This window comes from Mustela nigripes, chromosome 9 (assembly GCF_022355385.1).
Source record: "Mustela nigripes isolate SB6536 chromosome 9, MUSNIG.SB6536, whole genome shotgun sequence".
Lineage (NCBI taxonomy): Eukaryota > Metazoa > Chordata > Mammalia > Carnivora > Mustelidae > Mustela > Mustela nigripes.
The window spans coordinates 65,379,710-65,404,503 of NC_081565.1; the positions used below are offsets into that span (position 1 = coordinate 65,379,710).

At 45.5% G+C, this 24,794-nt stretch overlaps 1 long non-coding RNA gene across 1 annotated transcript in view; it reads left to right on the forward strand.

Annotated features, from left to right (window-relative positions):
• The first annotated feature begins 11,752 nt into the window (after positions 1 to 11,752).
• Positions 11,753 to 24,794, forward strand: part of LOC132025151 (uncharacterized) — a 14,653-nt gene continuing 1,611 nt past the window's right edge. Inside the window, exon 1 of the long non-coding RNA XR_009406434.1 lies at positions 11,753 to 11,813. This is a non-coding gene — a long non-coding RNA (uncharacterized LOC132025151). The remainder of the gene's footprint in view (positions 11,814 to 24,794) is intronic.

Genomic DNA, 24,794 nt, shown 5'->3' on the forward strand with positions numbered 1-24,794 from the left:
GGATCAATCAATCAGGTCGATTGCTAGGATCTTGTAAGAACACATATGGTGGCCCTTAGAGTGGTCATGGGCACACTGGCTGTTACCAGCTGAATTGTGTCCCCCCATCTACTCCTATGATGAAGTTCTAATCCTCAGGACCCTAGAATGTAACTGTATTTGGGGATAAAGCCTATAGGGTGGTCATTAAGGTAAAAAATGAAGTCATTATGGTGGGCAGTAATTCAGTATAACCGGAGTCCCTATAAGAAGGGGAAATTTGGACTCCGGCACACATGGGGGAAGATCATGTGAATGTAAGGAGAAGACGGCTACCTCTCTACAAACCAAGGACAGAGGTCTCAGAAGAAATTACACCTGCCAACACCTTGATCTTGGACTTTTAGCCTCTGGAACTGTGAGAAAATAAATTTCTGTTGTTTAAGCTGCTCGGTTTGTGATACTTTGTTCTGGCAGTCCTAGGAATCGAACACACTGACCAAACGCTAAGAATCCATCCTGGGGAGTTGAAACTATTGAACTTTGGAGGTGGACTATCTGGACCAACACGTTTGACAAAGAAAACATCGAGTCCCCATTCTCCTGAGACGGAGCAATTTTAATCCTTCAAAGAAGTCTCAGGCGGGGGTATTCAATTTGATCTTCCAACTACCTAGACAATGTCCTTTTTTTGTGAGTACGCGGTTCTCCCATATGTAATAGGCTATGCAATTCCCTTTTCTTTTCCCCCTTTCTTCCAGGAGACTTTCCCTCTACTTTCAAATGCCAAAGCACAAAATCCCTTCTTGGGTTGGGCCATTTAATGCTGCTCCCAGCTGGAGAAAAACACCAGTATCCCTACCACCATCTATCCATACATGACACTTCTAAGTACAGTGTGCCGTAGCATGGTGTACTGTAGCTCATTCAGTCCACCCCCGTGTTTTGTTCTCCAGACACTGTATGGTGGGGTAAGGGAAACTGACATGAATGGGCCAGTACGCCCACTCCTGTAGGGATAAATTGCTTAACTACCTTGACAGAATCTGGTGATAGTAAGTGGGAAATGGTACAGCAAGGGTCCCGGAATTACATAGCAGGGAACTTGGAGGAAACATTTGGCGGTAGATATTGAGAGACACCCTTCCCTTGGCCCGAAATACCTGCCTAGGCTTGCCTGGGTAACCCCTGAAGCCCCAAGGTGTCTACCTTCTGAAAATGCACCAGGATAAGAGAGAAGCCTGGAGAAAAAGAAATGTATAAATCTTCCCATGCAACCAGGATTTTTTAGTTCTCTGTGGATCCCTCTGGGTTCTATAATGTAAGAAGTTCTCCACAGTGTCCTGCCCTTAGCCTGGAAAAAAGGAGCACGTTCTTTGCTCCCAATGCACACGTGCTACAATTTGGAGAAAATGGGAACCCCTCAAACAAGGACCTGGGAAGAGGCAGGGGCTGGGCTGGCAGTGTGGAGAGTGGGAGGCAGGGCCCTGAGAGCAAGTGTATTATGTGTAGCCTGGGGACGTGCAGGAGCAGGGAGGCAGCCTGTAATTTTTTTTCTTTTTTTTTTAAGTTTGGAAAAGGATCAGGAGCTATTTTTTGGTTTGTGAGCTTTGCTCTTATTTGAGTTTGCCCTCAGAGGGCTGTTGGTGTGGGTGGATGGTATTGTTCGAGCGTAAAATGGGGCAGCAGTTGGTGAGTGGTTAATTTAAGAGGGAATCATTGGTCTGACAGAACAACCCATGTGTCCTGTCCTGTGTGCGTGGGGGAAAAAGAGCCAGCCCTGCCTTTGCTGTTTGAACCAGCTCTGGGTAGCGGGTATTAGTACCTCCACTGTGCAGAAGACACAGATCTACAGAGGTTAAAGCAAATTGACCAAGGTTAAGTGAGGACAGGGTTGGAACTTGAATTTAGCTTAGTCTTAGGCTGTGCACTTTCCACCAAAGAATGATTTGTATTTTATTTATTATGATTGATTTTTTTAATGCTTAAGAGAAGAGCTTCAATGGTGTCCAGCTGAGAAAAGAAGAAAGGGCATTTGCGGTCCCCCTCTGGGGTCCGTGACTGGGTTCAGGTTTTCTTGGGTTGCTCCCTTGGAGTCACTCCCCTCTGGGGTTTGGGGGGGTGGGCAGTAGCTCAGCAGGGTGCCAGTGGGGAAATTAGGATCTTCTTTCTTCTTGGCTTTTAAGTTTCAAAAGAGTAGGCTCTTGGAGTGACATAAAAAATTAAAATGAAAGCTGTCTAGTGCATCTTAGGCCATGAAAGACATTGGGGGCAATACAAATAATATGAGGGTAAAGCTTTCTTTCCTGTCTTTCCACAAAACAAAACAAACAAAAAAACCAACACATCCCTGACCAACGGAATGTGGTGAAAGACAGAGATGAAAGGTGAAGGGAGAGACGTTTGTTATGTTCTAGATGAGAACATGGGTCCCTAGTGGACCCCAAGTGGAGGAGCGCTGTCAACACTCCAAGACCACCAGCCTTCCTTGGAGCCAGCACCTTCCCCCCGGCTGCCAACATCAGGGCCCACACGGGAACTAGAAAGGTCCTGAGAACACCCATGCAGCAGAGCAACACAGTCCTGCTTCCGCCCACTTCTGGTCGGGGTCTCACTTGGACAGTGTTCACAACTCATGTTTGGGTCTGAGTCTTTCTTCAGCCTTCACTTGACTTAACCTACATGTCCAATCTCTGCTTCCATTCTCCTCAGCTGGAGAGTGGGTCCTAGACACATAGAGCAGGTCATGGTGGAGAAAGTCAGCCCCTCTCTTGGGTCTGGGTAGGCTGAGGGAAACCAACTTCAGAGCTCAGGTTAGGCCTTGCACCCATGTTCTGTGTCATCTGCCTCAGCATGGCTGAATCTCCATAGATGCCTTCTAAGGAGCTGCGTTTCTGCAGGTACAAGCATGGACAGACATCCGTCCTGCTGAGATAGCCAGTCATTCATTCCCATTGTCCTTGCTAGGCCTGTGCAAGGCTGCAGCTAAAGCTAGCTTTCTGGCAAAAGTGCTTCAGCGTTTTGTATACTTAAAATTCCATCTGGGGGTACCTGGGTGGCTCAGTTGGGTTAAACCTCTGCCTTCTGCTCAGGTCATGATCGTGGGATCCTGGGACTGAGCCCTGCATTGGACTCACTGCTCAGCAGGGAGCCTGCTTCCCCCTCCCTCTCTGCTTGACTCTCTGCCTACTTGTGATCTTTCTGTCAAATAAATAAATAAATAAAATCTTAAAAAAAAAAAAAATCCATCTGTGCAATTCAGGGTCAGCTCAGCCCTCCCAGGACTTGGGCTTGGAAGAATAAAATGTTCCTCCATTATCTGCCCCTGACCTGGGACTGGTTGACAAACGGGTGAGCTCATTAAGCCAGGAGATGCTGGAGAAGGCCTGGTAGGCCCTGGCTGAAGACAGAAGCCTCCTGGGACAGGGTGAGCTGTGCTTGCCAGAAATGGACAGTAATAACCACAATCAGGAATGGAGTTTCCCTTGCGTTATAAAGAAAACCATAGGCCCCAAATGGCATCAGTTACGTTGGGTCACCCGACCAGGATAAAATACCTAACCTAATTGCAGTTCTGACCTCCCCCAGGAATGTCAGTCTTAACCTGTCAATCAGGAATTTTCTGTTCAGCTTCAGTAAGGTAAGCTGTCACATGGGCTTCCTCCATTCCCAAATCCACCTAATAGAAGACCCCTGCCCACCGAGGAAAGTGACTTTGCCTGAAACAATCCTTTCTTTTCTTTTGTTGTCTTGCCCCACCCTCCTTCCTATAAAAACCTTCCATTTTGGGCAACTCTAAGTTCCCCCTATTTGCCAGATGCCCAATTAGATCTTCACATATACTCAGATAAATTTTTGTTTTTGTTTTTATTTTTGTTTTTTAACCCTTTTATGCGGTGGGACATCCTTGAATTCAAAGCAACTGGGTAATAAATGGAGGGGTGTCTGGGGCCTGACAATGAGCCACCCACGTCTACATTCCCGGCAGGGAGCTCCCTTGTCCAGGAGGGGGGCCACATCGCGGATGGTGGTGACAAGGATGGAAGGCTGTCCCAGCCTGCAATGACTCTGGCACCAACCAACTAGAGTCGAGCCAGACTTCACAGCTAAAGGGCAGCTTTTCCCACATGAGCCACAAGGTCAGGGGTCCCCAGGCCAGTTGGCTACAAATTTGGAGTTTCCCCCTAACCTCTCAGGTTTGATAATGTGTTAGAACAACCACAGAAGCTAGGAAAGCTCTATGTGTGTTAGAGCTTTAGGATAGCAGAGAAAGGGATGAAAATCAGGGCCAGCCACAGGAAGAGACAAAGAGGGCAAGGTCTAGAAGGGTCCCATCTGTGAAGCTTCCTTGCCCTCAGGACACGTTATTCTGCAACAAATCTGACAAGACACAGAACCAACTAGGAAGGCTCCCCCTAGGTTTGCTGTCCATCATCTTTATCAGGGCTACACTATGTGGGTACAAGGGACGGAGCCGCTGACTTCGCGACTTAATCTCTGGGCCTCATCTGCTCCCCCAAAGGTCAGGCTCTCCAGGCCCTCAAGGCCCCAACTCTCCAATCACAGGTTGATTCTTCTGGTGTGATCAGCTGGTATCCTTAGTTGCCTCATTAGCATAAATCAGGCGTGGTGGTCAACCCCCGCCCACCATGAGTAACAAAGACATGCTAATCACTGGAGAAATTCCAAGGGTTTAGAGGCTCACTCCCAGGAACAGGGTACAAAGGCCAACCAAATTCTTTATATGCACCTTCCAGTGCAGGACAACTGTGATGGGCCTCTTCTACTCGGGGATCCCCATGGGGGTGGCTGAGGCTCCTGGGGCTGTCACAGTTCCTCCCCTTCTAGACCTTTCACAGATGCTGATCTGTGGGTCCTCCCTGTCTTACAGGTCCTAAGCACTGGATTCTGTCTCAGGGTCAGCCTCTGAGAGAGCCTAACTTGTGGCAGTTGGTTCTAGGGTGGCCCAAGAAAGGATGAGACGTTGGAGTACTGCGTTGGCCTTAGATCACAGCCAGCAAGCTGAGCTCGAGCATCTCATCGCTGATCTCGGGGGAAATGCAGACAGGCTGGGGCACATGGTGGGCGTCCAGCTGTGAAACCCTCCACCCGCTTGGGTAACAGGGAAGGGGAGGGCCTGGCGTGAAGTATCAGGAGTCCGACTGGGAGGAGGAGATGATAGCCACGTGGTATTGACTGGCAACTGCCAGAGTCTATCAAAGCTCTAGAAAACTATGAGAAAAGGCCAATTGTGACCATCAGGGGCCATTGTTGGTACTTTATAGAGAGGTCTCATCTCCTGTAGCTGGAAGGTGGTGGGAGCTGAGGCTCTGGCCCAGGACTTTTTTGTTTTAGTAAAGAAAGGGATTTCATTTTATTATTATTATTTTTTTTTTGTTGAGTGAACTGTACCCCCCCACCCCCGCCCATGTGGGGCTTGAACTCAAGAGTGGCATCCTCTTCCGACTGAGCCAGCCAGGTACCCCTCTGGTCCAGGATCTAAGATCAAAATCCTGAGCGCCAAAGATCCTAACCTCTAGCAAGGCAGTTCAGCTCTGCCAGGGTCAAGGCCGTGGCTGGGAGAGAATGGGACCCTGACACAGACAGGATGACTGGGTGTATGCTGAAAACCTTGAACATAGAGATTCCCCCAAGCCCTCTGAGGCTACTGTTCTAGAGACTTACGCACCAGTAACAGGGTCAGATATAACAACATGTCAAACTGGAGACCCACTTTACGTATAAAAAATGCAGGAGCAGGCCAATGCCCACGGGGTCCACGGATATCTCAGACCCCCATCCCGAAGTTGCTGGCATGGTCGAGGTTTGGAAGAGCCTCCGTAGCTCTAGGACCAACTGCCATCTCATACTTGGCAATGGACCTCTGACTGCCATACACACTTTGAACCAAAGACTGTATGCCATTCTGTGTCGCCCATAAGAAGATACACAGGCCCGGGAAGCAGGGAATAGAAACAGTATTCTCCTGATTTCCATCCTGCCCAACTGTATATTTCCCATCCTGCGGCTGTGAGCTCTACAGGGTTAGATGCGACTGTCCCAAAGGGAAGACTTCCGTTAGGGGACCCAGCAACCAGAGTCTCCTGGAATGGTAAGCTTCAGCCGCTACCTGACCATTGTGGGGTCCCGTGTTCTGAGACCAGCAGGCAGGAAGAGAACATAGTATTTTGGCAGAGGGAACCGACCATGACCATCAGGAGGTAGGGGGGCTGTGACACAGTGACACAGTGGGGGTTGACAGGTCCTAGATCCTAGGTGATACTCCCTTGCCCACGTTGGACAGCAAATGGACAAGGGCAGCAGCCCGGGCCTGAGAGGGGCTGGGACCCAATGATCAGGCAGCTCATGCCTCCAGCTAATGCACCAAGATGGCGGGCGGACATGTTCTGTGAGGCTGGGGGCAAGCTAGACTGGAGGGCAAGGAGGAGCTTGATGAGTACCAGTGGTAGCTAGAGCCCACCAGAAGCGTCTGCCAGTATCTCACGTTTGTGAGAGAAAATTGGCAGATTTGGACAAGCTGAACACAGCTCAGGCATCAAATCTTGCACCCCTGAATGTGGCTCAAAGAAAAATTCTGGTGGGATCCATGGTTTCTGTGTTACCTGAAACAGCTTGAGAAACTGAAAAGGAGCCTGACTCCCTTGGCAGTTGTCCAAGGTTCCACATCCTAGGCCACCTGCTTCTAGGAACACTGGATGAGGTCTCCCTTATGCTCCATAGTCACCTTGGGGGTCATGACAAGGCTAGTCCTTAGTGGCTCTAAGACCTCTACTGGATGAAGATGATGGTAAGAAGGACGGCTTTCTGGGAGCCAGTGGACCAGCAATGGGGTGTGGAGGATAAAAGGGACAAAGAAAGAAACCTATTCCACTAAGGGCCACCAAGTATTCAAGGAAGGCAGGCAGACTTGTTCTGGGCTCTTGTTCAGGGGGATGGGAGGCTGGGAGAAGACAATGTGGTTAGGAGGTTGTGTGAAGACAGGGATGTGAGAAAGGCACTGATAAGGTCAGCAGAAGAGAAAAAGCAGGGACCTGGATCAAAGCGTGGATGAGGAGGAGTAGGACAAAGGCAGCATCTGAGGACCATAAATGGTGGTAGTGGGGTTGTAGAGGACCTGGCGGGGGACCAGCTGCATTCTTTGCACACCCCCACAGCCCCCACCACTCTCTGGCTCCTGCTTATACCTGTTGGTCTGGTACTCTTCAAATGATCTCATGCTTGCTCTTGTTCCCACATTCTCAGAGCCCTGTGAGTATGTCCTTATGACCAGGTCATCACCTTCTGCCCCTTTTCTACATGCTCACTCCTGGAGGGCAGCTGAGACCCGATGGAGTCCCATGGCTGCCCCCCACCTGCAGACCCGCCTTCACCTGCATGCCTGGCCCATGTTTCCAACCGTATGGACAGACCTCACTTGGATCTCTAACATCTTGAAGTCAAACTCATCTTTCCTGCAAAAATAAACCCTTTAGACTCTCATTCTCCCATTATTTTTTCAGCCTCTCAAGCTGGAAGTCTTGACTCCTGTTTTTTTTTTCTTTTTTTTTTTTTTTTAACCAACGCCTCATCCAAACTGTCAAAAACATCTCGCAGCTTCTTTAGATATTTTACCTGATATTTTTTATTTCCTTTTTTACCAGACACACCATGCCCTGGGTGGCCTGCCCTAAACACAGTCCCCTTCCCCATTCCTTCATCTGCATGCCCTACGGAATCTGCCAGAATCTCAGGGAGTGGATCCTAGGAATCTCCATTCCCAATAACCTTGCAGGTAATTAGTTTGCCTTGCCCTGGTCAGGACTGAGTGTAGTGAATCAAATGGTAGGTCGGGTTATGGTCCATAACAAATTATGGTCCTAAAGTTCCATAACAAAATATGGTCCTGAAGTTCCAGTGACTTAACATACCACATATTCATTTGTTGATGCGCGTTCTCATGTGGGTTGGGGCAGCCTCCTTCTTTTGTAGTTACACCATCTGGAGCGTGTGGTCCCCAAGATGTTGAGACTCAGGAGGAAAGCGCTACAAGGATTTCCTAAGGGACAGCCTTGGAAGTGGCTCCAGCTTAGTTACAAGATGCTGTTCTGAGTCGCAGGGGAGGCTGGGAAATGCCTGTGAAGCTCCCAGGAACAAGGAAGGGTCTTTGCAGCCACCGAAGTCTCCTGGGCTTGCCTGGTTTTCCTCCTCTCTGTGTGTATGGTTGTTTCCAAGTCCCTGCCAGCCCGGGCGGTAGAAGGGACTCTGTGTCACAGGGGTCCTGCAATGCTCTGTGCAATTTGCACCAACCCTCATGCATCCCTGCTCTTGGAGCTGAAAAACAGGACTCAGCAAGCTCCTGGAGCAGCACCCGGGGGCCCACCCCACCCACTTCACACCTGCTTATTAGAGTGCTTATTAGAGTGCCTCAGCTGCCTGCTTTATTCGAGAATGCTCAGAATTTCCCCCTCAAGTTCCCTGACATTTTCAGTGGGGGAATGTATAGAACTTTCTAGAAGTTCCTTGAAGGAAGCTCATCCTACACTGACTTCAGTTTAGGAAGTTGAATTGAGATGAAACAAAGAAAGGCTTGAGAAGGTAGAGCCAATGCTGAGGCATAAACAATTATTTCTGAACTGTTTTTTCCACCTTGGCTGTTAAAGTAAAAACAGTCTCAGAATATCCAGAATAACTCATCGGGCCTTCAGAAAGGCAGCACGGCGGGGCCGGCAGAGTGGGGACTGTGTAATGAGACTGGAGGTTTGCCTGGCAATTCCCTGCCCTTTTTCTAGGGACCGGTCTCAGGCAGGTTCTTCCCCTGGCCCAGCCTCAGCGTTCTCTGCAGAGTGGGGAAGACCTTCATTCCCATCTCCTCGCATGAGCTGACTCCCGAGCCTGGGGCTGGCTGATTGGGAAGCCGCGAAAGCAAGTTGTAATCCGTGTCGTTATAAAGCCCTTATCTGCGCTGACACTCCAACATCTTCACTTTGATTTTTGGCTTGTGTCTGTGAATGTTGATCTCAATAACAAAATTTGGGTGTTGGCCCTAAAACACGTACTCTACACAAGCTTAGGGAAATGCTGGGACCAAAGAATGTTTCCTGTTGATGAGAAGGAGTTGGTGGGAGAATGAAGCCCCCTGACAAGCGTGAAGGGGATGTTGATTCCCCTCGCTACACGTCAGGCACTTAGATTTGTCAAGGGCAAATGTTTTGTGACGTAGTCCACGGCCTGTTTGAAGAGTTGCTGTGAGGGGACTCTGTCCCTCAGACTTTCCCCATCTCCAGTGTCTTCTGCTTTTGCTTCTTTTGGGGTTCCTAGGTGGGTCTGCTGCTGTCTCTGCTTTTGAGGAATGGACGGGCAATTATGGGAAGGAGAGACCTGAGTCATTGCTGCTGTGCCCCTTTGCTTTTTTCTTCTTCTCTCAGACCTTAGGTGATGGGAACAGCAAGGGAAGGCAGAATTAAGGAGATTAAGGAGGGGAGTATTTCTGGATCTGTCAAATGCACTGCTTGCAGCGGGGTTCCCATCCGTGCTGGGCATGGTGGGGGTTTTGTTTCAGGTTTTGTTCTGGTACAAAAAGGTAATGCACCTGGGGGGCCGGAGGGAGGGCGGCCTACTGAAGCCATAAAGGATGAGAACTGGAGTTTGAGTGTAGCTACTGGGAGGAGCCTGGAATAAATCTTTGCAATAAAATAAAGAAAATAGCAGCTGAATTATTTTCCTCCCAAGGGCTAGGACCGAACAGGGTATGCAGAGACCGCTCCTAATGGCCCATTAAGTGGGAGCAAACTTTTGGGACCAGCAGCTCAACATTTTTTCTCTTAAAATTTTTCTCGATGTTCATTAAAGGTGTTCTTCCACTCACCTCAGTATTTTAAAATTAAAGTTAGCCAAAGCCAGATCCGCCTTCACGACTATCAGAACTTACCAGCTTAGTTCAACTCCACCGAATTCCAAATAGCTGTGAGTATGTATTTTCTCCTTTTCAATTACGCTCTGGCTTCCCATTCTGATTATTGCAAGTTATGCAAATCAAGCTAGAGAAGAGATTTAATTTAATCAACTGTGGGCTTGCTTGCACCAATTTGAATATTAGCTGTCGTCTATATGTAAATGACTGGAGAGAGGGGAACTTGTTGCTATGCAGGGTGACCAATTCCTGATGCCATTCTTGCCAGCTAACTTTGCTGCAGATCTCAAGGTCAGGCTCAAAGTCAAACTGGTTGTGGGAGTTTGTGTGCTCTGGAAGGAGACACTCGACTTTCCAGGTCTGTGCTCCGGTGATTCTAAAGACCAGCTGTGTTTGAACCTATGGTCAGGGAGACTTCCATCTTGTCTGTTATTCATGGTTTCTGAAAGAAAACATGGAAGAAGAGAGACAGAGAGAGCGGGATTGTTTCTTTTTACCAAGAATTCTCCACTCAGTCCAATGAAGCGACATTCTTTGCATTCCAGATCCGGGAAAGCAGCTAAGGTATCCATCCCCTGAGGAAAAAAAGGAGAGGAGGCTCTTTGTAGCTGTTCGCAATCTAGGAGGAGAAAGAAACTCTCTCCAAATTGCACAAAGGGACAGGAAGAGAGAAACCATCAGCGCAGAGCGGGTTTTCAGCAAATAGGGGAGGAGAATACAGACCCAGAAGATTCCTTGGGGGATGGGGTACCCCTCTGGTTTACCACAAACAAAATACTCGTCCCTTTGAAGTGCTAAGGCGGCTTTTCAGTGGGGAAGGAAGAAAGGAAAAGGGATTCCATGGTAGTAAACACACTATCGGCTCATCTGGAAGGTGCGGGGCGAGTTTCCAGGCACAGATGTTGTTTTGCTGTTAGAAAGCCAGAGATGTGGCCTTCCTAGGAGAGCTGACCAAACCCTAGAGCTGATTCTTCTTCTTCCTCTCCCCCTCCCCCCTCCCTAAACTGGGTCAGGGAGAGTTTCATATTTTTGTTGTCGTTGCTACACTGCCAGCTCAGAGGTAAGATGATTGGCTGAGACTTGGAACTTAACAATTAACGTTAAATACAGGCAGCTGGCTGTGTTTTGATTAAAAGCCACAATCAAGAAATCTGGCAATCTGGAATTTTGTGTTGGCTGAAGCCTGTTCTTCTTCTTCTTCTTTTTTTTTAAACCCTATTTGCACAACTGCTAGTCTTTCGGGGCCCTTTCCTTTACTGCTCCCTACTGTTTTCCATATTTTAAGAAATTGGCAGAAATTGTCCAAAGTCATGCAAGGTGCCTAGGGGTCCGAAGCAGCCGAGATGTGCTGTATTCTGCTCCATTTGATGGAAACGAACACCGAAGACATGGATCGCTTTGTTAGCACAGTCTCTAATTCTTTTTTTCCCCTACTCAATTAATTGCTCATAAATGGGAAAACAAAAACAATGCAGATTAACTCCTTTCAGGGACAGGGCCAGTCCAGAGGCTGCATTTTGTTGCTAATAGGGCCACCTTGCGGTTGACAACTGTATTTACAGCTTGGAGGTCAAGGACGGATTCATTTGGGAAGTGCCGTCCATGTATCCATGTGACTTTGGAATGCCTGGTTAGAACATCCGAGTGTGACGACCATCACTTTGTTTCCATTAGAAAACTTCACAAAATATCCTAAAATTGTGAGGAGTATGGAAATTTATGCACCATTATGAAACATATCAAGAAAACCCAGGTTTTATAGTTCCTATAAGGTATCTGCATCTCCTTACAAGCCCTCCTGTGTGGGAGGTGGAAGAAAGGGGAGCCCCTGTTTTCCTGCTTGCTCTGTATTTCAGATTTCTTCTTTCTGCTGCCCCCTAGAGGACAACTGGCTATAAGAGCGAACTGACTGGAACCTGTGAAGGTAAGGACCTGAGAGCTTGGGCCCCTGGGCACTGGCTCAATATCTTCTAGTTATAGATAAGTCGGACCATTCTCTGGGCTCTGCATGGAGGGAGGGGGGGGGCACAGCTGGCCCTTTCTGGCTTTCTGGTATCATGTTGGGGAAGCCTCAAGAGCCACTGCTCCACACACCCCATGACTGGCAGGGATGCTCTCATCACTTCTGGATCTCTTTAGTAAGGAATCTTCTCAGTCCTCTGCGGTAACACTCAGGCTATCTATGCCCCCACTGCTAGTTCTGTTATGTTGAACGTCATGCCACATCAATGACTGATCCCTAAAGATGTGCTTGGGAGTGGTCAGGCTCTGCATGTCTACCGACCTGGACGTTGGAGTGGACAATGGACATTGAGAACCCTGGCAAGCGATCCCTTCACTCTGCCTCTAATCTCTTTCTTTCCGTACTCCTTCAAAGGGGAGAAAAAGGTTCCTCTGTCTTCTGCATTACAGGCACTTCATTCCATCACCTCTTTTCTCCTATGACCTGCGTTCTCTGTCCTATGACCTGTGGCAAGCCTGTAGAACCAGTTTTGTGAAGCTTGACTTAGACGTTTGCAGAATGGTCAAAACTATCATATTTCTAGGGACTCGAAAGTACGATTTTTGTAGTTAAAGACAGAAATTAACTTTCTTTTTGTGCATTTTTGATGTAATTATTCTGATTCCTCCCAGAGGCAAATGGATGCTTCTGGCAGAATGGGGAGACAGCATATATTGGGAAATGCAAATTGAAAAGCACATCGATGCCTTTCAATAAAACATTGTCTTTGTGCCATTGTTATTATTCATTCTAAAAAGGCAAACCTCTCAGATTGGATAGAAACTTGGAAAGCAAAGTACAGGCATCAGTATTACTTTTCCTTAATGCTTCTCCCCCGGCCAGACCAAATGCAGATTGGTTGATATTTGATTTTGCACTGACAGTCTCCTTAGAAGAAAAGCAAGAAGAGTAGGAATGTTGGTGCATTTTAATGGAGACCCAGTTTCCCACCGCAAAGAGGGGAGTCTTTGCAAAGCCAGTCTTCTTGACAATCCAGTCCCCAACTAGAAACAGTATTAACTCTTTCTAAACAAAAGGATCTTTATTATGTATTCCTTTGAAAATGTTCAAGGTTCCCCAGGGGATATAGATCGAGACTTTCAAGCTGTCTTATAACAGAGCACACTTTATCTCTCCAGATGTAGCTCTCTGCCCTCTAGTAGATGGTGCGTAGGCAAACTATTTTCTGTATCAGCCTGCCATGCTCTGTCCCTTCCCACCATCCCAGTCTGACGTCTATTTCTTTCTTTTTCTGCTATTTAGACATAGTTCATCCTTCCAGGACCATTTCAAATCCCTTCTTATCTGCGAAGCTTTCCCTAGCGAGCAGCCTCTCCCGCCTTTGCATTTTTTTAGGCTAGTGGTTCTTAATGTGTAGGGAGCATCAGGATTGTCTGGCAAGCATTTTCTAGGCATGTTCTAGCCTCAGACTGAGAGAATCTAACTCACTAGTTCTCGGATTGGGTCTTTGTGGGGCTGAGATCATTCCTGCTTAAGAATCAGGCCTGAAATATAAAGGTCTATCCTCTTCTGGTCCATTCTGTTTGGCATTTAGTGGCCATGCTTGCCTATCAGTTCCGTCTTTGTGTTTAATGAAATGTGTGGGCAGAGTCTGTTGGATCAACCATCAGATTACATCAGAGCTGATGGCCTAAACTGTCCCCGCAGGGTCCTCTGCATGTTCTGGACAGAAAACCTAGGAATGCCAGGATGTTCAGGGACACTAAATTTCCAGGACACCTTCCTGGATTGACACTGTGGGCAAGAGCAGAGGCTTTTCACACCATTGGATTTGAGGCATAGAGAGCCCCCTGGTGGTCGGTAAGATAAAACAACCAAATTCCGAAAACGAAAAATCATCACCAGGGAGGAAGAAGTATTGATTCATGAATTGTTCAACACTGTTATGTGACTTTGGAGGTGCATAGTAACAGGCAGCCCCACTGTCTCCCTCATTTGGGTAGGGCACAAGATGGAACAGACAATAAAGATGCAACTACGCACACAAGACAATTCCAGAGCATGCTTGGGCTCTGAAGGTGCAGTAGCTGAAGATAACCCAGGTGAAGGAGGGGAGAGCGGGTCTTGTTCTGAATGGGCTGTACCTCCCTGAAAGTCAGGGTAGCCCCTTGCATTATCCCCTCTGAGCCTGCAGACTCACCCCTGGAGTTCTGGGACAGGCCACGAAGGAAAAGACAATGTGACTAGCAACTAAATAATGGGGCTAAGAGACCTTTCCTGGCCTTCAAGGCCACAGGCCATGAAGGTTGGGGGTCTGGAGGTGATCGCATGTACTGTGGGCCAAGGTGCAAGATCAGGAAAGTGACAGCAGGCCCCAGGCAGCAGGTTGGTGAGCAGGGAGGACTCTGGGGCTCAGGAACTGCAGAGCTCTCTGGAAAGCACTTCCTCTGCATGCACCTGCTCAGAATCCTAGCAGGAAACATACCCTAGAAGGAGCCCCAGGCTTTCAGGTCCTCTATGCATTCAACACCACGGCCTCCAGTAAGCGTTCCTGACCATCAGTCAGCAGTCACAGCTCATCAGCCAGTGGACACCCAGAATGGGAGTTTAGTTAGTGTGTGAGCATGAGGGAATGGGGTGGCTAGGCGGTGGGTGCCCCCAGCCCCTGAAACCTGGCCCAGTCTCTATCTCTCTACTGTAAGAACTCTGAGGTCAAGGATTCTGTATTCAGCACCAAGCAAAGTGTCTCCCACTGTAGGAAGTAGGACCTCAACAAATACTTACTGGTTTCTACTTGACTGTTTCCACCTTGGGCTTTGTCTTCTGCTTGTCCTGAAGAAGCACTGGAGGGAAGACTGGCACGGGAATCAGACTGTTGTGGTTAAATCAGTGGTTAATGAAATTGGGATTCTTTTTCTTCCTGATTCTCCTGCAAGCACGATTTAGATAGTTTGTGATTATGTCTTGGGAAGAAATAAACAATTATGGGATGCCAATGAGCTTAAAATGCTGCTCTTTGGGGTCAAATGCACAGAACTGCTCAATTGGTGGAGATCTGCCCAAAGTTTGCATTTCAGTTATTTAGTGTTGAGTGACAAACCCCCTTAGACCTTAGTGGCTTAAAACAACAATGATTTCAAAAAGATACGTGCATGCCTATGTTTACTGCAGCATTATTTACAATAGCTGAGGTATGGAAGCAGCCCAAGTGTCCATCAATAGATGAATGGATAAAGAAGATGTGGTGTATATAGTCAATAGAATCTTACTCAGCCATAAGGAAAAAAAAAAAAAAAAAACAGGTCTTGCTATTTGCAACCATGTGGATGGATCTAAAGGATATGATGCTAAGTAAAATGGGTCAAAGACAAATATCAGATGATTTCACTTATAGGTGCAAGCTAAACAAAACAAGACAAATAAGAAAGTGAGAGAAAGAAAGGAAGAGAAGACTTTTAAATATAGAGAACAAAGTAATGGTTGCTAGAGAGGAGGTAGGTGGGGAATGAAACAGATGAAGAGGATTAAGAGGTGTAAATTTCTAGTTATAAAAGAGTTAAGTCACGATACTTACCATGGTGAGCACTGAGTAATGTCTAGAATTGTTGCATCCATATACTGTACACGTGAAAATAATATAACATTGCATGTTAATTATACTTTAATTTAAAAAAGAAAAAAAAAACCTGAATTATTAAATAAATAAATAATGTTAATCTTCCCAATTCTTTTTTTTCAGACTACTATCTCATAATGAACTTGTGTTTAGAATAATGAAGAATTCGCTAAACTCAATAGTAAGAAAACAATCAATCCAATAAGAATATGGGCAAAACAACTTGCACAGACACTTTTTTCTAATGAGAACATACTGATGGTAAATAAACACATAAGCCTCCAGGGAAATGTGCATTAAAGCTGCAGGTGCTACACGTATTACACACATATACAATAGCAACAATTAAAAGTCTCAATACTGCCAAGTGCTGGTGAGGAACGTAAAATGGTTTAGCCACTTTAGTTGATCATAGTTTCTTATAAAGTTAAATATACACACATCATATGACCCAGCAGTCTCTGTCATGGGTATTTATCTTAGAGAAACGAAAAGTTACATTCATATAAAACCCTGTACACAAAAGGTCATTGTGGCTTCCTTTGTAATAGTCAAAAACCAGAAGCAACCCAAATGCCCTCCAACAGGAGAATGGATAAGCAAACTGTAGTTAAGTCTACACCATAGAATAACTACTCAGTCATAACATTAACTCTGGACACATGTCACAATTTAGACGCATTTCAAAGGAATTATGTTGAGCGAAAGAAGCTAATCTCAAAGTGTTAAGCACAGGGTGATTCCATTTATGTAATATTCCTTTTTTAAAATTTAAATTCAATTAATTAGCATATGATGTATTATTGGTTTCAGAGGTAAAGATCTGAGAAGCATCAGCCTTACTAACACCCATTGCTCATTATATCCTGTGCCCTCCTTAATGTCCATCACCCAGTTACCCCATCCTCCGACCGGCCACCTCTTTCCCAATTCTGCAAGTTGACTGAGCTCTCTTGGAAGAACTAGTTCACATGATTGGGTTGGGGCTACTGTCATTTGGGTACTGGGTTGTATCCAAGTGTCCAAAATGGTTCACTCATAGATTTGTCAGTTGGTGCTGGCTGTTGACTGGGAACTCAGCTAGGCTGTTGACTGGCTGTCTTAGTTCATGTTCATGGGGTCCTCTTCATAAACACAGCTTGGGCCTCCTCATAGCAAGGTGGCTCAGTCCCAGGAAGAAGTGTTCAAGAGGAAGGAAACAGAAGTTGCCAGTCCTATTAAGGCCTCTGGGGGCATGATACAAACGTCCACCACATTCTCCTTGTCAAAGTACTCATGGGACCAGCTGAGATTTAAGAGGAGGGGACCTGAACTCTACTGTTGATGTGGGGATGGCATGGGTGTGCAAGAAGTCTCCATCTTTGGACGCAATGTACCATGTTTGCTCTCTGACCACTGCAATTTGCATCCCTTCCACGTGCAAAATATGCTCACCCCCTTCTTCCCAACCCCCAGCTTAGTGTTATGGTTGTTAGCTCAACATCCAGGATTGTGTTATCAAAACCAGATTCAGATATGGAAGGGGTCCTTGGGGACAGGCTCTCTGGCACGCTTCCTTGAGTGTTGAGTCCTGTAAATCAAAAAGAGGTTTTCTGCCCTATACAGCCCCCAACTTACAGTGTGAGAAACGGACAGAGTAACTGCAGTAAATACAACACCAGGAATATAGCTTTCACTAGTCCATAGAGATTCTGGAATCTAGCCCTGCATGTGTTGACAGGTTTTTTCATTTTTTAATAACCATTTAAAAAAAATAACCATTTTTTAAAGACCATTCCTTCTGGGGAGTGTTTCTCTATGACTCTTGACTCAGGCTTGCTGAATTGTCCTTTCTTTTCCATTAGAAATGCCCTATGTCTGCAGATGAATAGCTTTCTCCGCTTTCTTCCTCATCGTAAGAGGCTAGGGGCTCAGAAACTTCTTCTCATTTTGACTTGTTTCTGTTCCTTTTAGTACACATTTGTATAATTCCTCTTAAAAAAAACTTTATAGATTTCTTTTATGTCAGATTATAAAATTCCCTCTACTAGACAGACCAACTCCCTCAATCATCTTTCTTTGGGGACAGGCACCTGTAAACCTTGGCACCACAGGACGCTGTGGAGAAACCCCCTCATGATTCTTAGAAGTGCCATAGTTTGGCTGAGAAGGTCTCGAGACACTGTCTGCATCTTTCCGTGGACTTTGAAGGGCTGTGTTCTTGGCTCAAAATTTACTCTGAGACCACATTTTACTTGCAGAAGCTGGGACTTAATCTTTGCCTTCAGGCAAATCTTCCTTGGGTCTGGGGGTTCTCTGTGTTGTTTTCTAAATTCTGCTCCCAAATTGAACTGCCCCTTTTTGGGGAGCTCGTCTTTCCCTTCCCTCAGATTTTCTCAGAGACCACTAGAAGAAACTAGTTGTTCCTTTGAACATTCTGTCTGAACATCTCTATAGCTGGGCATGCCTGTTTTTTGGTCATCTGTTCTGTCCGTGGCTGCAGACAAGGCAGCCCAAGTTTTATTTTTATTTTTAAAAGATTTTATTTATTTGTCATTGAGTGAGTGAGAGAGAGAGAGAGAGAGAGAGAGAGAAAGAGCACATGAGCACGGGGAGCAGCAGCCGGGGCAGAATCAGGCTTCCTGTGGAGCAGGGAGCCTGATGCGGGACTCGACCCCAGGACCGTGGGATCATGACCTGAGCCAAAGGCAGACACTCAACTGACTGAGCCACCCAGGCACCCCCAGCCCAAGCTTTGGAGTGGTGCCGAACTTGGACACAGATTGTCTTTGTTTCAGTCTCCAGTGGCAATTTCCTCTCTCATTCCTTTCAGCTTCCATCAGAAGTTTCCAGAAGCCCGTCTGGCTCTTGCCTACCACTCCATCCCAAAGCCAAGGCTGCTTATCTTCAGTTTCTGTTCCAACAATACCCCGGGTTCTATTTCAGTTCTTTACTGCTACAGAATAAACCCTAAGCCAAACGAGCATTCAAACTTAGTGGCTTAAAATAGCATCCAGTGAACTATCTCTCAGCGTCCTGTAGGTTGAATGCACTCAGCTGGGCAGTTCTGCTCCAAGGAGGGCGGCTGGGAGCGCAGTCCCCTGTGGGCCGCGCAGGAAAGGATGGTGCGGGATGGTTCCCTCGGCTGGCTGTGGGCGCCGGCTCTTGGCTGGGAGTTGGGTTAGGTCTGTTGGCCAAGGACCCCAGTTCCCTTCCACATGGGCCTCAGCCTGTCCCTGCACAGACATCCTCACAATCCGTGCTTGAGTTCCAAGAAGGAGTGTTCGAAGAGGAAGGACGGACAGACTGCTGGTTGAGGGTCTGGGTTCGAAATTCACTTCTGGCATCTTTGAGCTGTCAGAGCAAGGGACTAGCCCAGATTGGAAGGGAGGGAAATAAACTCCATCTGTCAGCGGAGAAGTGGCTTGAACACCGGGACAGGCATTGGAGGCTGGATGGCGGGCGGGTCAGCTTTGGAAACAAGCACAGCTGGGGAGGAATGATCGCCTCTTGTAAAAAAGAATCACATTGAATATCGCCTCTTGTAACAAGGGATCATATTGAATCAGATGCTGCTTTTCTCTTGTGGAGGGGCTAGACCTCCCATTTCTAGAGCCTCCCCGTCATTTTTTCTTCTGATTCATTCTGCATACTAAAGTCATACCAAAACTTCCCATTCAAACCACTGAATTTTTATTATCTACTGACAATCCAGTGTAAAAAAAAAAAAAAAAAAAAAAGTGATGTTTCCTTCTGTTGGGCAGAAATTCTTAGAAAAAGTTGGAAAACTAGGAATTGAGGCATGAAGCAAAGTCATAATTTAGCATTGATATGTAATATCAAAAGTTAGCACAGCGTTCTTTTTTTGGAAATGTAACTTTTTTTTATAAATTGTTGCAAATTCTCTGCCTGATCATCACTGGGGTAATGGAGTGTCCATGAGGAGTGCAGCCAGCCCTAAACCACACGCATTCTGTTTTAGTGTCTGTCGTCCACACCTTCTTCTTCTGCTTGTCCTTCTCTCTCTCCTTTCTTCCTGTCTTCCTCCTCTTTCTTGTATTCCTTCTCCTCCTCCTCTTCCTTCATCTTTAAAAGGATCAGCATGTTATAAAAATTCAAACCATTCAGAATGACATAGAATTAAGAAAAAAAATCTCTGCTTAACCCCACGTCCTTCAAAAACCCAACACCACTCTCCGTAGACAACAGTTTCTGGTGGCAGATCTGATGACCATCTTTCCAATCTTTGCCATTGGAAAGAAATCGAATATATCTATAACTCTTTCTTTTCTTTTAAAAAAGATTTATTTATTTATTTGACAGACAGAGATCACAAGTAGGTAGAGAGACAGGAAGAGAGAGAGGAGGAAGCAGGCTCCCTGCTGATGCAGGGCTTGATCCCAGGACCCTGGAATCATGACCGGAGCTGAAGGCAGAGGCTTTAACCCACTGAGCCACTAGGCACCCCTATAACTCTTTCTTGATTGAACCAGTATTTATTGTGTACTCCTTAGAAAGCAGTTTTTCCCAAATTTTAGTGTGTATTAGAAACCTCTTGAAGTTTTCTTAAAACACCCCAGAGTGTCTGATTCAGCACGTCTGGGATGGGCCCTGAGAATTTTCATTTTTAGCAAGTTCCCAGGTGATGCTGATGCTTTTGTCCAGGACCCCATTCTGAGAACCACTGTCATGAAAAATAAAATTCTTGGTTACTGACTTACACTTACATCCTCTTCTGTCCTTTATCTATATTTTTCTTAATAAATATATTTTAATTCTGGTGTTTCATTTGTACATGTTTATTTCTGGATTGGTCATCTTTAGACAGTATCCATTGATAGCCAGAGCTATGAAAGGTAAGCAAATACGGGAGTTATTTGTTTTATGATTGTGTTGCTGTTTTAAGTGTGTCTTCTGGGAAAATTGCCTTTTCAACCCTTTGGTGCTGTTATAGGGAAGCGCAGTTCATTTTTACGTGTTGTTCTTCTCTCTAGTCACCTTGCCAATCCTTCAGTGATTCTAATTCCTGTAAGATTGTGAGAGTTGATACTTGTGGCACTAACTCATTCACTTTCACCATTGTGTGTTTCATTTTCTGGTTGTAACAAACACTAATAATCATTCTCATGTTGAAGCATGTTTAGGAGTTTAGACAGTTTCCTCTCACGTCTGCTTCTCTTTTGACTTTTTTTTTTTTTTTTGCTGTTACGTAATAATCCAACAATCAAATTTTAGCTGCATACGTCCCTGTGGACATGAGTGATTTCTCTGTACCAAGACAGACCAGGGAGTGGAGGTGCTTGGCTGGGGAGGCCCAGCTACCATTTACATATGCACAGTTTGGAGTCTGTTGGCCTGACCTGTTTTTCTGGCGATTGCCATGGCGACCAGCTCTGGGAGAGCTCCCAGTGACTTTGTAGTTTCCCTTGTTTCTACTCCCTGTATCTTGCCTCTCTGATGGGGAAGGGGGTGTGTGTGGATAGGACGCAGGGTCTGCATGGGCTGATCTCTCTGCCTCATAGCTCTGCTTTGAAGTATTCCTATTTACGAGGGTGGGAGGAGTGTGGAGGGCTTGCGGAGAGATGACTTACCATCGGGATCTGGGGCTTAAGTCACACTGTAAATTCACATCGGAGCATCAGGTTTACTTTACTGGGCTTTAACTTTGGGGTTTCAACAAAGTTGGTGCTCACAGAGATCCTATTTTAGGTTGGCTTGTTGCCAAGAAAATCAGCTAGAGATTTAGCTGTAGATTCAGGAGGTTGAAATGGATATGACCTGGATGCCCGTTACCAGCTTAGATCAGTTAACAGGGTCGGGCAGATGGCTTAATAAGCCCTGATTCTGGCTACTTGACAGTTGATGTCATTGACCCATTGAGTGCATTGCATTATAGTCTATGATATGATTGTTCATGGGACACATATTTATTGAGAACCTACTATATGCCAGATACTGTTCTAAGTGCTTTAAAGATATCAACTAAGCCAATCCTCATAAAAACACTGTGAAGTTAGATGCATCACTAACCCATTTTATAGATGAGGAAATTGAAGAACAGGGAAGTCCAGTATTGTGGCTCAAGTCCCATGGGGGTTGAGCCCTGTTTGAACCCAAGAAGTCTACACCTGGGCCAGTGCTCTTAACAGCTTTGCTGCACTGATTGTCCTGTTACTGCTTCTTCCCCTCCTCTCCCTCCTTGTCTTCCTTCCATCAGCCCTTCCTTCCTTTTTTCTTTCTGTTTAGATTTGTGGAGGGATTATTAATATCCAGTTATGATATGTTATGTTATAATGAACATAGGATTAATGATACTATAATCAAGATAAAGACATTTTCATCCACCCCCAAGAAGTTTGCTGTGTCTTTTACACCCCAGCCTCTGGCGAACACTGATGTGTTCTCCCTCCCTGTGGTTTTTGCCTTTTGGAGAATGTCACATGAATGAAATCGAAGAGTGGGTAGACTTTTGAGGAGCCTTCTTTCACTGATCAGAAGGTACATGAGATTCACCCAGCCTGTTGCACATCTTGGTGCCTTGTTTTTGTTTATGGTGGAGGAGCAGTTCATGGTGTGACCGCATGGTGGTGTGTTCCTCCCTTAGCCAGTTGATGGATATTTGGATCATTTCCAGTTTGGGGCGATTATGAAGAAAGCTGCTACAAATTTTTGCCTCCTGGTATCTGTGTGGACATCTCTTTTCTTTTTCTTGGGTAAAAAGCCCAAAGGTGGGATTGCTGGGTCATATGATAAATGAAAAATTAATGAAAATTTAACTTATTTTTTATTTTTATTTTTTTTTTAAAGAGAGGCAGGTGGGAGTGGGGGATGGGGGGATGCAGGTTCTCCGCTGAGCAGAGAGCCCGATACAGGGCTTGATCCCAGGACCCTGAGATCATGACCTGAGGTGAAGGCAAAGGTTTAACCCACTGAGCCACCCAGGCGCCCTGAAAATTAAACTTTATGGGAAAGAGTCAAACTGTTTTTTTTCAAAAAGGTGGTGCTAGTTTCCTTTTCCACCAGCACAATGTGATTTGGCTATTGCTCTATGTCTTTCTCAGCACATATTACAGTCAGTCTAAAGACCTGTAGTGGTGTCTCATTGTAGTTTTAATATGCATTTCCCTCATGACAAGTGATGGGGAACATGTTTTCCACAGGTTTATTTGTTATCTGTATTTTTTTTTGGAAGGTTTTCTTATAAATCAGTTTCCATTTAACCAGATGGCTTATTCATAAATACCATTAATTTCAACTTTACAAACGGATGTTCACATGCAATGCAGAATTTTTATTTCTAATCATTATGGAGGGTGCAGAGTAGTGTGATAGTTAGGGATAGGAACAGGGTTCCACTTGCAGCTCTGTGACTTATTAGCCATGTGCCCTCCAGCAAATTGTTTTGGAACTCTGTGTCCCATTCTCATCTGTAAAGTGAGAGCAATAAGAGCATCTACTGTAAAGAATTATGGTAAAGGTAATAGTACATGATTCATGTGATGTACAGAACACAGTGATTGAAACATAGTAAGTACTGTGTGCAGTGTTTGCTACTAACATCATTGTCAGTGTGTGGTCCATGACTGAGCTCCATGAAAATATACATCCACTAATATACATTTAGAAAATTCACTCATTTCTATTTCATTCTAGAAGTATAAATGGATGTAGTGCAGTCTCCAAATATCACAAAGGAAGACAAGAAGATCTGGAGATTATGGCTTGATTACATAGCTCACACAGTCAGCAATTGGCAGACCCTGCAAATACTTGATGAAATGTCAATTCACATATGGAAAATCATGATAACTTCCAGACCTGTTTTGACACAGGGAAGAGTTTAAGAGCTCATTCTTCCTTTGCTGCTCCTGATTTTCTAGCAGTCAGTAGACCCATCAGACCAGAGCTCAGATGCCTCTTGAAGGGCCCAGATTGACATTTAAAGAGTGATTAGAATTAAGCAAATGTGTAAACCACTTTGATGCTGGTAAACCCCTTTAGGTGAATAGATGTCATTTTAATTAAGTGGAAGTACGTCTTTGCCTTTTGTTGGTACAGCTCCACTCTGTTTTTTTCTAATAGAACATCACGATGGTATGAGATTGTAGTGGGTTTGGGTTGGTAAAATGAATCTTGAGAAAATAAATTTAAACACAGTTTAATTTAATATTATTAAACAGCTTTAGCTATTGATGCCCGTTACCACCTCAAGGAGGACTCCTGTTCATTTATTTATTTATTTATTTCAGCATAACAGTACTCATTATTTTTGCACCACACCCAGTGCTCCATGCAATCCGTGCCCTCTCTAATACCCACCACCTGGTTCCCCCAACCTCTCACCCCCCTCCAGTTCAAACCCCTCAGATTGTTTTTCAGAGTCCATAGGCTCTCATGGTTCATCTCCCCTTCCAATTTCCCCCAACTCCCTTCTCCTCTCTAACTCCCCATGTCCTCCATGCTATTTGTTATGCTCCACAAATAAGTGAAACCATATGATACTTGACTCTCTCTGCTTGACTTATTTCACTCAGCATAATCTCTTCCAGTCCCATCCATGTTGCTACAAAAGTTGGGTATTCATCCTTTCTGATGGAGGCATAATACTCCATAGTGTATATGGACCACATCTTCCTTATCCATTCGCCCATTGAAGGGCATCTTGGTTCTTTCCAGTTTGGCGACCGTGGCCATTGCTGCTATAAACATTGGGATACAGATGGCCCTTCTTTTCACTACATCTGTATCTTTGGGGTAGATACCCAGTAGTGCAATTGCAGGGTCATAGAGAAGTTCTATTTATAATTTCTTGAGGAATCTCCACACTGTTCTCCGAAGAGGCTGCACCAACTTCCATTCCCACCAACAGTGGAAGAGGGTTCCCGTTTCTCCACATCCCCTCCAACACATGTTGTTTCCTGTCTTGCTAATTTTGGCCATTCTAGCTGGTGTAAGGATATCTCAGTGTGGTTTTAATTTGAATGTCCCTGATGGCTGGTGATGATGAACATTTTTTCTGAATGAACATTTTCACAATGAACATTGTGTCTAATAGCCATTTGTATGTCTTCATTGGAGAAGTGTCTGTTCATATATTCTGCCCATCTTTTGATATGATTATCTGTTTTGTGTGTGTTGAGTTTGAGGAGTTCTTTATAGATCCTGGATATCAACCTTTTGTCTGTACTGTCATTTGCAAATATCTTCTCCCTTTCCGTGAGTTGCCTCTTTGTTTTTTTGACTGTTTCCTTTGCTGTGCAGAAGCTTTTGATTTTGACAAAGTCCCAAAAGTTTATTTTTGCTTTTGTTTCCTTTGCCTTTGGAGACCTATCTTGAAAGAAGTTGCT